This window comes from Haemaphysalis longicornis, unplaced genomic scaffold (assembly GCF_048455015.1).
Source record: "Haemaphysalis longicornis isolate Haplotype H1 unplaced genomic scaffold, Haemaphysalis longicornis Haplotype H1 scaffold_13, whole genome shotgun sequence".
In the NCBI taxonomy this organism is placed as follows: domain Eukaryota; kingdom Metazoa; phylum Arthropoda; class Arachnida; order Ixodida; family Ixodidae; genus Haemaphysalis; species Haemaphysalis longicornis.
Genome location: NW_027526233.1, coordinates 49,309,792 through 49,323,651, shown reverse-complemented (window position 1 = coordinate 49,323,651; position 13,860 = coordinate 49,309,792). Strand labels below are relative to the sequence as shown.

Here is a 13,860-nt window from a genome sequence, read left to right as displayed (position 1 = left end):
TGTATGCGATTTTAAGCCTATTATTATGATAAAAAGTTACCCACACGCCAATTCTGGTCCGGAAAAGCATCAGACGTTGACCGAGCGCACAGAAATAGCAGGGAGAGCGATCCTGAGTGAAGCAGACGACAAATGCGAGAATCCCTAAGCTGGCGTCACGGAGGCGCGCTTCGCAGCGCCGCCTGTGTTCGCGCTCACCGCCAATAGCCAGCAGGCAGGACCGAGGCAGGTGGCGCTTGGTCGTCCTGGATTGGCTGCGCAGACTTGTTGCTCCGAGGCCTCGAATGCGCACTCCGTCAGGCCGGGCTGTCCCACGCCGCGATTACCGCCAATAACTGGGTAGATAGGAATGCGGTGAGCTTGCTGGGTCACTGCCGCAACCCTGCTGCCGAGTCATCTAGATTCATCTAGATAATGGTTCCTTGATTTTGCAGCACTGGAATAAAATAAACATCCCCGCGTACCGAAATAGCATTTTGAGCGCAGATGTTTAGGTGTTTTGTTTTTACGACAATACCGGATAACAAGCGATTGTGAGTAAGAATGCTGATATGGAAATTGTGCTGTAAGTTACATTTTAAACAAAATAGACGTTCGCACGACTGCCTCGCTGATTTAGAATTGCGCTACCAGAAATAGTCTGGCGTGGTATCAGCAGCGTCTATCACGAAGGCGAGCCCTCGAAAATCTCCGCTGTTAAAAAAAATTTCTGGAAATCTCGGAATTATTTTCCGTGGTGTCACAAATATCACGCTGTGGAGGAAGTAATTTCTACCTATATGACACCATGTTTGCTCCTGCACTCTTAATTCGCAGTTGACTCTTGCTTGCTTAATTTGGAGGGCGAAACACTTGGTTCAACACTAATAATTATTATCAGCTATACGTACGTCCTGATAACTCAATTGGAAGGAAGGAAGGAAGAAAACGTTAAAATATGTTGGTATAGATGAAGCGAAGCCAGATGAGTCCCTACCCGGTAAACAGATATACCGTTTCTGTATGCACGCATTCGATAGCGTTATGGCCGTCCAGAAAAATATTGGTAACGATTTGTGGCCGCAGGATAGTAATCGCGATGCTTCCTGCACGCCATTGGAGACATTGAAATGTACGCAGTGAGAACAGTGGGGCTACCATTCAGCTTAACCAATGACTCACGATACCACGGGGCCACAGATGCACATGAACTACGGCTACATGGTGAACCATGTTATGAATGATTGCGTTCACTCTTTTATTATAGCGGTGATCATGACATACCGCCTGACGTGGACGCCCCGTCCACAGCTTCTGCAGTAGCGTGTTCATCTGATTGGCGCACGTATGAGGACATTGCTGATCGATCCGTCTACGATATGACACAGCCTTCTCAGAGACGTATCAATCCGTGTTCTTCGTGTTTCACATCTGAGGTGGCAGAGGGAGCGTGAATATAAAAGATGTTATTTCACTGTGGGGCAAACCAGGATATTGTGATTGCCTAAGGGTGCAATGAAGAGACATAATGATAGCCCAGGTCGTTTCGAAGGGAACGTTCAAGGGGTGAGGACAGACGCCATAAGGCATCTGCGGCACTTCGGTGTTAACGAAGAGGAAGCAATGGTTATGCACACGATACGAGGTTTCGCATAAACCCCTAAACTATGCGTGCAGATTACATTTTTATTTCAAGTGCATTTAAATATTTCTCCGGTCATATTGCTGTTTATAGCCTCGAACAATAAAAACGCAAATATTGTCAAGGGATGAAGTGAACAGCAGAACAAAACCACCGGGACACTTATCATCGAATACGAAATAATGGCTGCTGCTTTGTTCTTTTAACGCTAGATTTCAGAAGCGAAAGGTTGACTTTGCCTGTGTAAATATTTCTTAGACTAGGATAACGTTTGTTTTAGTTGTTTTTTTATATAGGGTTGCTCCTAGGCCTTACTTTATCTACAGTTAGCGTCCCGCTTCCGGTGTTTTCTCAGCCGAACCGCTGGTCTGAAAACAGCCGCGTGGTGCCCAGGCGCCCCTTGATGATGACTGCTGAAAGCCTCCAACTTTCACGCAACACTGAGAGAAGACGGTAGAGCCTTGCTCTTATTTATGGACAAGCTCGCATGCACGTGGTGAGTAACGTGGTCAGGCGCAAACCAGCTGCTGAGAGCTCATGCGCCAAGCCGGTAGAGGAATCTAACAGTGCCGAACGCGGTGGTTGGCGGAGCTTGTCCTGCCGTGTCACGTGAAGCGTTGTTAATACTGCGCTGCATTGATGAAATGAAGGGCATATTCACTGTTCGGTAATCTGTTCAACAAATGAAGGCTTTATTTTAACTCGCTGCAGGTGTACTGACTCTGATGCGGGGGGGGGGGGGGTCATCGCTTAGGCGTCGCGCACGACCATCGCTGAAGTAAGAGCATTTGCAAAGTTAGTAGCATAAATTCGGCGCACAACGGGTGTTACAGTACGGGCAAACATTGTGGGGCGGACCTAGATGGTGCTATTCTTTTATGCACGATATCAGGGGTGAGGGCCGGGTTGGCATACATTTTGCTGGCCTTGATTTCGCCATGGCGTGTGAAGGCTTTTAGCGGAGTAAGAATGCCCATCAGAGTGACGTCCCTGAGACTTTGGCGACATTGGATCTTTAACTTCCGTATTTTAATTTGCTACTCTGCCAGAACGGGGAGAACGGCGGTGTGCTGGTCGATATTTGAGGTGTATGGAGCCGCTCCCTGGCAGCGGCATGTGCCGATCGGTTATTTTGCGCTCCGATGGCATGCCATTGTGTTCAGATAACGTGGAGGGTGAAACGTTCCGTTTCGAGATCTCGGGTCATGCGTATGATATTCATGCGGATGACATTCGGCGAGAACGCAGACTTCGATTGTTGACGAAATACGTGGGAATCAGGGATGACGCAGAACGTTCCGTGCGTCATGGCGTCGGAATGATCACGAACTGTTTGCATAGCCTCTAGTATGCCCAAAAGTTCGGCCTCGGCAGATAGTCCATAGGTGTTGGCGATGTATCGCAATATATTTAAAAACAGCAGGTCCGGGGAGGTCCTTGCTATGGTGGCTTTAGTTTCGTTGACAGCAGCATTTGTGAAGATGTCTGCTTCATCATCTGCTTTCTCAGCCGTTAAGGTTCCGACATCTTGTTCGCGGGCCGCTGTTTGACCTCAAGAGATTGAACGGCGGCGAGGGATACTAGTAGAAGGGCGCTCCAATTTGGGCATGGTCGCTGCATAGCTTGCACAGTCGAATTTGCTATTCTTGTTTTCCCATCAGCACACCGTATGGCCCTGAGGGGAGTTTTCAAAATTTTATTGAAATCGCAATTTGGACTTTTCAAGGAAGGGCTCAAGAGAAGGAATGGGTGCAGCCTGGAGGAGGGTATCGGTGGGAGGGAGTTTGGGGAGGCCACTGATTGTGCAAAGGAGGAGTCTATTTATTGGGTGGATGGAGCTTGAGGTGAGATGGCCGGAATTCAGACACATGGCAGCCATAGCCGAACAGTCCAAGGGCAACCGCGCAGTCGAGAATTGTAGTCGTTTGCTGGCGTCCTCCCACTACTTCTTAGAGGCACAGGGGACGGAGTGCAGAGTGTTAGGCCAGGTCGTCTTCAAACCTGCAATCCATTGGCGTGGCCTGTTACAACAGCTAACAGAAGGCCAAGGAGACGAATGGGGCTCTTAGCAAGTTGAGCTGGGCAGGTGCTATGTGTAACAAAAAAGCTTGGTCCTTGTTTGTCCGGCTTCTCTTATCAACACATAGAAGTTCAGTTTTATGCGCGGGCAATTGTAAACATATCTGAAAGAGGCTGAATACACGAGCAGTTCGAATAATTGTTCTAGGCTGAATACATCAGCCTATAGCTCCCTCTGTATATGTTTCTAGGAGTGGTAATCCTTAGCATAGGTCCCGACCACAATATCATCGGCGTAGAAGGCAAATCTTGCAGCGGGGTCTTTCAAGCGTGCGCGCTACACAGTTCATAGCCAAATTGAACAGGACCGGTCAGACGAAGGAGCCTTGCGGAACGCCTCAGTCGAGATAGAAGAGGCACGCTTGGTATTTCGATTGGTTCAGTAGGATGGGTCAATGTTGGAGGAAGCGTTTTATCCTGTTTTGCTCTGCACTTATCTGCACTGCTGATTAGCTAACGTGTCCTTGATAATTTGTGCAAGCCGCTAGGGAGTCGCCCAGTATTGTGACAATTTCCTTGATAGTAGTCGCGGCCAGGCCAATGGGAACACCTTTTTCGGATTGTTTTGGGGGTGCAAGCACTGTCCGGGCGGCAGTTACTTTGAAGGCTTTGTTGGAAACCTAAAGTTCGATAACAAGGCTAAGAGAGGACAAAGTGAAGGTGACGCGAGACTGGCCGAAACGAGATGAGCCTGGGAGAGCATTCAGACTCGTCGCCCCGTTTCGTTGTCGCCTTTTAGTGATGTTATCGAACTTTAGGTACTTACCAACAAAAAAAAAGCCCGCAATATTACAAGACAGCTTCACTGTGTCTGCTCGTTTGGTCAGTTGACTACCTGCCGTCATTGTGCCTAAATCTTGTCATTAGGCGATCCTAACTAATTACGTTCGAAAGTAGGGAGTGAGACCTTGCGTACGAGGCGTCGGTGATAGCCCAGCTGGGCACCTTTCTCTGTCGACTCGTCGGTTTGCTGCAATGACGTCTCGTCGGATCCCTTGGCCGTTGACTCCCGCCGTCTGTGGTATGCATTGTAGAATCGAGTCTGCAGTCAGTGCAATGCGGCTATAGAGAAAAAAGCGGAAGGACGGCGAATAAATGCCATGCTGCAGGACAACACAAAAAGTGACAGGTAACCAAGGTCGCTGCTAGAGCCATTTCGGGAGGATGACATGCTTGCGTATATTTAGAACTCCCTTGCTGATCTTCAATTTATTTTTATTCAGTATCTCCAACATCGTCTCGAACACCCACGTTGGGTAGGCTTGAGTCCTAGAATGCAGATTCGGTGGTGGTCTATCAAGAGGTTTGGAAGCCAGGCCTCGTTTATTACCTTAAGTTAGGACTTACCGCGCCATTCAACAACGAAAACAGAATGACGACGAACATCTGTTCTCCTTGTAGAATTGCGCTCTGCGTTTTACCAAATATGCACGAACTTGCCCAACACTGTTCTACTGAAGTATTCACTTCAGAGGCACCTTCAAGGGCAATTTTTTCTGGCGACGACTAATGTTGACCCAGCCTGGCATGCACTCGAGCAAGCACAACAAATTAGCTGTGAAGAAGGTAAACAAGACAACCTCATCTATAGTTAGGGCATTGTAGTTGACAAAATTACGAACGCTTCCTGTCGCGTATATAGCACGGAGAATTTGCAAAAAATGCAAGTAAAAACCATTCGAAACCTTACAAACGCCCTCGGGAACTTTCAAAAATAGCTTCTGAAAGACGCGGGATATTGAACATAACACAGTTTTAGCAAACGCTAATACTACGGCTGCGGGTTACCGCGACCTGATTGGGAATGCGTCCGTTGGATGGCGAGGGTGGCGCTCCTCAGCCGAACGAATGCGCAACTGATCACTATAGTCCCGTCACCTGCCGCCATAGCGTTGTCGTACATGAGCTGCCAGTCTAAAACTTTAATATTAGAAATGACAAGAACCTGTGTTCTTGCTTTAAAAGAAAACATTTTGGCATGCATAGCGCGGGAGAGAAAATTATGCTCTTATTAACCGCAATTCGATCATGTATTTGTGCGGGTGTGACGCACGATCGCCAAAAATTACGTTGCGAAGCGTTATCAACAGAGAGTTTTAGCCTATCAGTAGGAAACGGCGCAGCTGGTGGTCCTGAGTACTTTAAGTTGCCTTTTCTTAGGACTGCCTAACTTATCAGCAGATCGTACACTGATCCTGCCGAGCGCAGGCTGTCTCTCTCGACTAGAACACATGCACGTCAGTGATTACTTCATCACTAGGCGAAGCCCAAGAGTTTCTTACTATGTGTACTGGAAAGAAAACTGCTCCGGGAAATCTACTTCTGCGGGGGGAGGGCGGCCGAATCATGGGAAGATCAGTACAGCGGGCTTGGCGTGCCTATCGCAGTCGCGAACGTTTTGTTCGGTTAGCTTTAGCGCAGTGACGCTACACAGGCGATGAGCCGCGGTGTAGTATGGCATTCAGGGTTAATTTTGACCATTTGGGGATCGTTAACGGGTGCCGAAGTCTCGAATTCACTGGCGCTTTCATGCTTTTTGCCTCCATTATGAAGCAGCCGCTGCGGCCGGGAATACAATTCACGTTCTTGGGCCCAACAGCAAAACGCCATGTCCACTGAGCCAACCTGGTGGGTAAGGGTACATATTTACATTAGTGCAAATCCACAATGTAGCTACGCTAATTTGTGATAAGGTGAGTTCCGTTTCCGGTCGCTGTTTCTTTAGTAGCAGTGCACACTTTAGGCTGGACCCAAAAACCGTTTACCCGTACATCGATGTTCGAATTATAGATAAAATAATAACCTAGCAATCACCTACTTCAATAATTTTGTTAGCGCGACAAGTGGAATTGAAGTTATCGCAAATAAAAAAGTCCCCCGCATTTCCCCGAGGGGGAGAATGTGAAAGTGCGAATGCACGGTTGTCGGCCCGCTTGCGGCGCTTGCGCTCGGCACCCGCAGCCCACCGCCTCGCCGCCTTCTCTTCCATCTCTTCCATCGGGTTTGTAGTATCACGTGTACACCACGCAGTTATCAGGCAGCTATAACGCCGCTGAGTCGCCAACGCAACGCCGCTGACGACGTAGTTTGAATGCGTTAAAGATATAAGGAGCGTTCTTAACTCTGAAATCAGCGTGGCTTCCGTGGCTTAGTCGGTAGAGCGTCGCGCTGCGGCCGCAACGTTCTCGGATCGAAACCGGGCGCCGGATGCTGTTATTTTTTTATATAGTGTAGTGGCCTGGCTGGCGCGCCGAGAGAGGGTGTTGCGAGCTGGAGAGTAGGCGAGGGGGGAGAGGAGGCGCTACGCGAGCGCCCTCACGCGTCGGAAATCCGGCGCCGTTGCTAGGCACTCTAGCTAGCTCCGTTGCTAGGCTGCGGACGGACGAATGGCGGTGGACTCGTGATTCAGGGTCGCTTAAGAAGTGCATTCGCACTTAAAACATCGCATTTTTGCCCGCGCCGCTATAATGCCTCGTTTCATCCACTCTCACCGCGCGAGTATGACTGCTCATGTTGCCTCGCTTCTCGCTGACGTCTGCAAGAAAATGCTGTGGTGCGTGTCGTCTGCTACTGCGAATTTCTGTTCCACAGCGTCGCTTTGGGACGAGGCCACCTGACTTTCGGGGTTCTGTTTGGGCCGTTCATTTATCACTTTGCTTATGAATGCTGCACCGCGCTCACGCCTGGAAAAGCTTATGGAAGTAATTGCACGGGGCTTTTACGCTTTCACCCTACGCTGTAAGATAACGCGAAAAGAGAAGAAGATAACGCTATAACGCGATAACAAGATAACGCGGTAGGATAACGCGAATCTCTCAAGACATGTGTCTCCCAATCTTGGCGTGCACATGGTACGCTCTCGGGCTAGCCTTCGCCTTTCTTGGTACGTCAATATTCGGTTCATGACAAGTTGGTCCTATATGATGAACGAATCATCGTTCTTTTTTCTCTCAAGCATCAAGTTATCAACCTATGTGGCTCGCTATTTCACATTTTAAAAAAAGGTTTACTACCACAACTTTTCGTTGCCATGCATGGACAGACAGGTTCAACTTTCTAACCCAGAACTGTACCTATCTCAGATAGCTGACAAAAGCTTGCAGACTACTGCTACTTCCTTGCGCTCGAAACGTTTGCATGGCAGAATCTTGCCACTGACACTGTGGGTCCCATGCAGAAAGAACCACAATAATAAAGAGACATTAGTACGCCCATCGACCACTTTTCCAAATGGCCAGAACTTCAATGCTGCCGTGAAGTATCCTCCGGCGCCATCAAAAACTTCTCGTTGTCTGTGTTTTGTCGTGGTGATTATTCGGACCGTATATAGCCTGCGGCTCTACGGAGTTCATTAGTTCCATCAAAGATCGCCGCATCCGCCCTGTGCGCTCATTCGTGTGCTACCCCAAACGAATGTACTTGTGTGGTTTAATCAGGTATTCAAAGATTTTATGCAGGTCACTATGTTGGAGCTGCGTTCGTTTCGACAGGGTGTAGCTGACTATTTGTGGATAAATCGCTGCATGGCACATGTCACTACGGGAGTTTGTGCTTGCAATCTTCTACACGGACGGCTACCGAGTACACGCTTTGACGTTGTGGGTCAAGTGTCACCAGCATTCATCACGATTCTGCTTCGGGGCTTCACTGCCTGGGCCAACGCATCAAAGTCAAGAGAGACTTTGCATGGCAGGAAAATGTACGCAAATTGTCACATGGTGGAGAAAAAGGCAATGATGAATGATGGTGATTTTTTTAACAAAACTACCTCGAACGTTAGTGAAGGCCGACATTAGGTTTAGCCCCCAACGGAAAGTATACCGCTCACAATGTCAATACTCGTTTCGGCTTTATGATGGGCGAACCTAGAACCAGTTGATAATTAGCAATGTACAAGCGCCTTCAACCACATGAAACCCGGAGCGTAACACTTATTGCGAACCAGCAAAGCTGTATTCAGCACCTGAGCAGCCCAAGAATCGCCCCTAAACAGCTGACTTCGAAGCCTCAACAGCTACGCCCACTCCATAACCTCCAGCGCGTCCTGCATTGGAGGAGCCGGGGCTTCAAAGTCGGGTCCTACCACCCAATAACAAAAGGCCTCGGGATCGATACTATCACACATGTATCTGCAGTGTGCTAGTGTACAGATGTACGGAATACCAGATAACGTATTGCTGCATTAACTGACTCCGGACGTTTGCGCGCTTTGGCGAGTATTTGCTGTTTATTGTTTAATATTGGTTGTTTCTCCACATGCCAGTATAAGATTAGAGCTGTGTAATTGTATGCTCTGGAGTTCTGCACCACACGCCTCATTATAGTGGAGCGCACATTTCATGTGTTGTTGTAGATAGTTGCGTTGTAAATCGGCTTGCTTTGTTATCTCCCGCTGCCTGAGCCAGGCGTGTGACGTATCAACAACTCAGCGTCATGTCTTTCCTCGCCATTTCTTCCTTCCCAACTCCCTCTCCCTTGCTATGCTTTAAATACTGTGTTCACGGACGAATAAATGGTTCAGTCCCCAGCACTGTCTCGTCTCTCGTCCACGCACCGTGTGTGCGCCGGCTATGTAACAGTGGCGACGAGCAAGAAAGGAACCCATGAAGTAAAAGAAGAGCACGGCGAGCAAAACCATGGTACGGTCCTTCAAGAACCTGCAGCAATGACAACGGCAGCCATGGCTCACCACCATCTTCCCGAGTATGACGGCGAGGGGGACAATTGGAAAGCGTACGTCATCAAGGCAGAAGCTTATTTCGAGGCAACGGGGGTTACCGTCACAGCGAAAAAAAGGGCGTTGCTCGTAGCAGCGTTAAACACGAGGACTGTGCAGATTCTGGTTGGACGAGTCGCTCCGAAGAAACCGAACAGCCTAACCTACGAAGAAGTCGTTGCAGCGCTGGATGAATATTTTGACCCGAAGCGCCACGAGATAACGGAAAGCTTCCGGTTCTTCAATCGATGTCAGCATGAAGGTGAGCCTTTGCAACATTTCCTTGTCGACATCCGACGCATTGCAGACAACTGCAATTTCGGCAGCATTCTGGAACTAATGCTCCGCGACCGTATAGTCTGTGGTGTCAGATCAAAGGCTTTGCAAAAACAGCTGTTGGCAAAAGCTAACTTGACTTTGGAGGAGGCCGAAGCGATAGCATTATCAGCCGAAACGGCAGAAGATGACGCAAATAAGATATCGGGCGATACAACTACCGTACTGAAGGTTGGCGCGCAGCGCGTGTTGACGAAAGAGCCTACTCTAAAATGCGGACGCTGCGGAAGTAAGAAGCATAACAGCCACGCGTGCGGCTGGGCCAAGAGTAGGTGCTATCGCTGTGGTAGGCCGGGTCATCTTGCGAAAATGTGTTCGAGCGACGCTCCGAGGAAACGCGAAACCGTGCAGACGCAAGGCATGCGGGGACGAGCACTGGCGGTGGCGGAAGACTGTGCGGAGGGGAACGTAGACGAAGCTATGCACCTCTGGACTTTGACTTCATCTCGGAAGTGGCAATTAGAGCCCCCAATTCACAGGACATTCACTTGGTGCGGCGTTGACATGCCAATGCTGATAGACACGGGGTCGCCCGTCTGCGTTGTGTCACGCGAAATTTATGAAAAGAACCGGGAGAGATGGCCGGCATTGCAACCTTCATCTATCAAGCTTTCCTGTTATCTTGGCAAGCTCCCCATCCTAGGACAATTGGACATGAAGGTAGTCTACAAGGGTGCCGTAGTAGACTGCTCCTTGGTAGTATTAAATTGCCCCGGTCCTAGTCTATGCGGGCGGGACCTAATTTTTCAGCTGAGCAATGCAGGGTCACCTGTCCTTAACTTGACTGCGGAAGCCGGATCGCCAACGAGTCTGCCGGCCGTGGACGACATCGTCAGCGAATTTCAAGACGTTTTGAGCGCGGAACTCGGCTGCATCAGCGGTCCCCCTGTGCACCTTCAACTCAAGGAAGGAGCTACACCCAAGTTCTGTAAGGCACGATCCATTCCTTTCGCTCTCCGGGATAAGGTTTTTCAAGAACTTGACAGACTGGTAGCAATTGGGGTGTTATCACCGGTAGCGCATGCGGAGTGGGCTACGCCCATTGTGCCAGTCTTAAAGAAAGATGGAACCGTTCGGATTTGCGTCGATTTCAAGATCACGTTAAATCCTGTATGCGAACTGGAGCAGTACCCATTGCCGGTGATTGACGACATGTTTGCGTGCCTAAACGGGGGAGAGTACTTCAGCACTCTCGACCTGCGTGACGCGTATAATCAAGTACCGCTTGACGAAGAATCGCAGAAGCTATGCGTAATTAACACGCATAGAGGGCTATTTTGTTTCAAGAGGCTGCCTTTTGGCATAGCGTCTGCTCCAGCCATATTCCAACGAAAAATCGAAACAGTCCTGCAGGGGCTACCAGGCGTGCAAGCTTACCTCGATGATGTGTTGGTTGCGGAGCGACAGGGAAGCAGCGAGACCCTGCGAGCGGTACTGCAGCGTTTCCGTGAGCATGGTGTAAAACTCCGTCTAGACAAATGCAAATTTAGTCAGCCTTCAGTCACGTACTTAGGGTACCTAATCGACAAAAACGGCCTACACCCCACTGAGAAACACGTGAAAGCAATCGCCCAGGCTCTTAGCCCGACAAATGTGCAGAAACTACGCTCATTTCTGGGCATGCTGTCGTATTACTCCAAGTTCCTTCCGAATATGTCATCTTTGCTTGCACCTTTGTACCAGTTGCTTGGCAAAAATGCGCGTTGGGTCTGGGGAGAAGCTCAAGACACCGCCTTTGCCAACGCAAAGCAGTGCCTACTTGCGGCAGGGGTGCTCGTTCACTACGACCCCGCAAAGCCATTAAAACTGGAGTGCGACGCTTCTCCGCATGGCATTGGTGCCGTGCTGTTTCATACAGATGGAAAAGTGAACCGTCCCATAGGCTTCCGTTCGCGAACGCTGACCACTGCTGAGCGGAATTACTCTCAGCTAGAACGTGAGGCCTTGGCCCTTGTTTTTGGGGTGTCGAAATTTCGCGACTATCTCCTCAACAGAGATTTTACCTTGGCCACAGATCACCAGCCGCTTCTGGGCCTGCTGAAAGCGGAGAAGCCGACGCCAGCGTTGGCCGCAGCTTGAATACAGCGCTGGGCTCTCTACCTCGGCGGATTTCGCTACAAGCTTCAGTATTCGCCCGGTAAGCTGCTACTAAACGCCGACACCCTTAGCCGGCTACCGCTGCAGACTCCAGCACCACCAGCGAGAAGCGAACCCCCAGAGTATGTTTACGCTCTAGCAAGTTTCGATGATGGTACTGTGTCTGTCGAAGAACTCAAAGAGCTAACTGCGCGGGACGTGTTACTAGCGAAGGTCGTTGAGTACACCAAGAATGGCTGGCCGAAACATGTAAAGGACACAGAGCTGATGCCATTCTCGGACCGCCGGTTAGAACTATCCGTGGCTCATGGGTTGTTATACTGGGGTCATCGAGTTGTTGTTCCCACACAAGCACGAGACCGGGTGCTACATATGCTGCATGAGACACATCAAGGGTCATCGGCAATGAAGGCTATCGCCAGATCGGCATTCTGGTGGCCGGGACTAGACCGAGAGATAGAACACCCTCTCAGCGTCGTGCCACAACTGCGTGCAAAACCTGCCTATGCCAGCCTCTGCTCAACCAATGAGTTGGCCAGCCGTTAAGGAAAAATGGTCGAGGCTGCACGCCGATTTCGCCGGGCCGGTCGCAGGCAGCATGATATTGGTGGTCGTGGATGCGGCGATAAAGTGGATTGAAGCCGTGCCCATGAGGCATGCAAGCACGCAGTCCACAATTGCCAGCTTACGCAGAATTTTTGCCAGATTCGGTGTTCCACGCACAATAGTTACGGACAATGGCACGCAGTTCATGAGTGAAGAATTCGCCACTTTTGCGAAGACCAATAACATCGCACACCTCCGTACGGCTGTGTATCACCCACAATCTAACGGGCTCGCTGAACGAGCTGTTCGGACGATTAAGGAAGCTTTAAAGAAGATAAGCGAAGGCACATTGGAAGAGAAATTAGTGAAAGTTCTTTTCAACTACAGGAGAACGCCGTGCCACGAGGGAAAATCCCCTTCCGAACTTCTATTCGGCTACCTGATCCGCTCTTGTTTGGACTCGTGTTTCCCACCTTTCCTAGGGTCAACCCGGGAGACGGAAGAGTGGACACTGCCGCCCGACACAGCCGTGTACGCCCGTAACTACGGCCAGGGGGAGAAATGGACACCAGGGAAAGTTCAGTCCACAACAGGGTCTCGCATGGTCATCATACAAACGCCCGCTGGGGTGGTTCGACGTCACATAGACCAAGTGCGTTCCAGGCCGAGCCCGGCATCCGCTCGGAGCGGCGTTCACCAAGACCAAGACGAGGGGAGCCCTTCGGCTGCAGCTGCGCCCACACCAACCGACAACGAAGGCGATTTGAACGAGCAGCCTGCAGACCTGATGGCACCCGCAAAACCGTCACCGCCTATCCAGAAGGCGCAGGAACCACCGCAAGTTTTGCGACGCTCTACTCGGGAAAGAAAGCCTGTACAGCGTTTTCAATACTAAGGGAGGAGAAATGTTGTAAATCGGCTTGCTTTGTTATCTCCCGCTGCCTGAGCCAGGCGTGTGACGTATCAACAACTCAGCGTCATGTCTTTCCTCGCCCTTTCTTCCTTCCCAACTCCCTCTCCCTTGCTATGCTTTAAATACTGTGTTCACGGACGAATAAATGGTTCAGTCCCCAGCACTGTCTCGTCTCTCGTCCACGCACCGTGTGTGCGCCGGCTATGTAACAAGTTGTCGATATTTGAATATATTGCTTATATGGGTACTGATACTAAAAAACTAGCTATTTTTAATTATTCTCTCAAGACGGATAATATGTCAAATTTTGTGTTTAGAATGCTTTTTTCTTTGTCTTCGCAGGCCGGAAGTTATGAGAATATTGTTGTTTGTACGGATATGCATGGCTCTTAATAAATATCATGTATTTCTAGGAGCGAACAGCTTTAGTGACTCGGGCTCTCGGCGTTACATGGTGTCCCGGCACCAAAACACCAGGACACCTGTTTTCCAACGCCTCGCGCTTGAACGGAGCGCGTAATATATTAAAAGTACGTAATCACTAAAAAATGA

The 13,860-nt window shown here is 49.7% G+C and overlaps 1 pseudogene across 1 annotated transcript; it reads left to right on the top strand.

Moving 5' to 3' along the window:
• The first annotated feature begins 9,240 nt into the window (after positions 1–9,240).
• LOC144164286 (uncharacterized) lies at positions 9,241–13,462 on the top strand (annotated as a pseudogene). Its single transcript, XR_013321134.1, has 3 exons — positions 9,241–10,680; positions 11,767–11,889; positions 12,878–13,462. The product of XR_013321134.1 is annotated as an uncharacterized LOC144164286 (transcript).
• The last annotated feature ends 398 nt before the right edge of the window (positions 13,463–13,860 follow it).